Raw genomic sequence first — 767 nt, 5'->3', positions numbered from 1 at the left:
TGAATAATTCTTTCATCGATAAAATCCTTACCAAAAAATCTCACCTTGTTGGCTAAGTCAAGTAGCTGATCTGTATAATCTTTTATGGTTTCTGATTCTTTCATTCTCTTCATTTCAAATTCCCGAATTAGATTCATCACTTGTATATTCTGCACTCTTTCATTTCCTTGGTATTCCTTTTCAAGATACTCCCAAATTTCTGCAGCGAACTTCATTTGCATATTTCTGGTAAAAATTGAAGGAAATACCGCAGAGAAAAGGCATGCTTTGTCTTTGTCTTTCCTTGTCTTTCTCTCCTTGTGATGTCTCATCTGATTCACTGTTGGATTATCTCCAAGAGAAGTTACTTCATAGTCCTCCTCTACTGCTTCCCATAGATCCAGTGCTTCAAGATGAACCATCATTCTAATTTTCCAAGCTTGATAATTCTCACCATTGAAGACAGGTGGAGGTAGAAGGCTTGTTTCAAAATTCATTTTCTATAAACTATTAAGATAACAGTTTAATGAATGATTATTTAGAAAGAACTTGTGTTTTTTTATTCACTCTCTTCTCACAGGTCCCTCAAGTCTGATACCAATCTGTTGGAGAGAAAAACAAATCTTAACAATTAGACTATGAGATTTTTCTAGATAGTCTTTTGTTTAATTGTTTCTTTTAATATTATGTTTAGTTTTATTTTAAAAAATAAATGGTAGTAAACTGTAAACCATGATATGCATATATGTACACACTAAATTTCTGCAGTTGAATAGAACTAGCAATGA

Source organism: Capsicum annuum, chromosome 5 (assembly GCF_002878395.1).
Source record: "Capsicum annuum cultivar UCD-10X-F1 chromosome 5, UCD10Xv1.1, whole genome shotgun sequence".
Taxonomy (NCBI): Eukaryota; Viridiplantae; Streptophyta; class Magnoliopsida; order Solanales; family Solanaceae; genus Capsicum; species Capsicum annuum.
Note: the sequence above shows the minus strand (reverse complement) of the source record.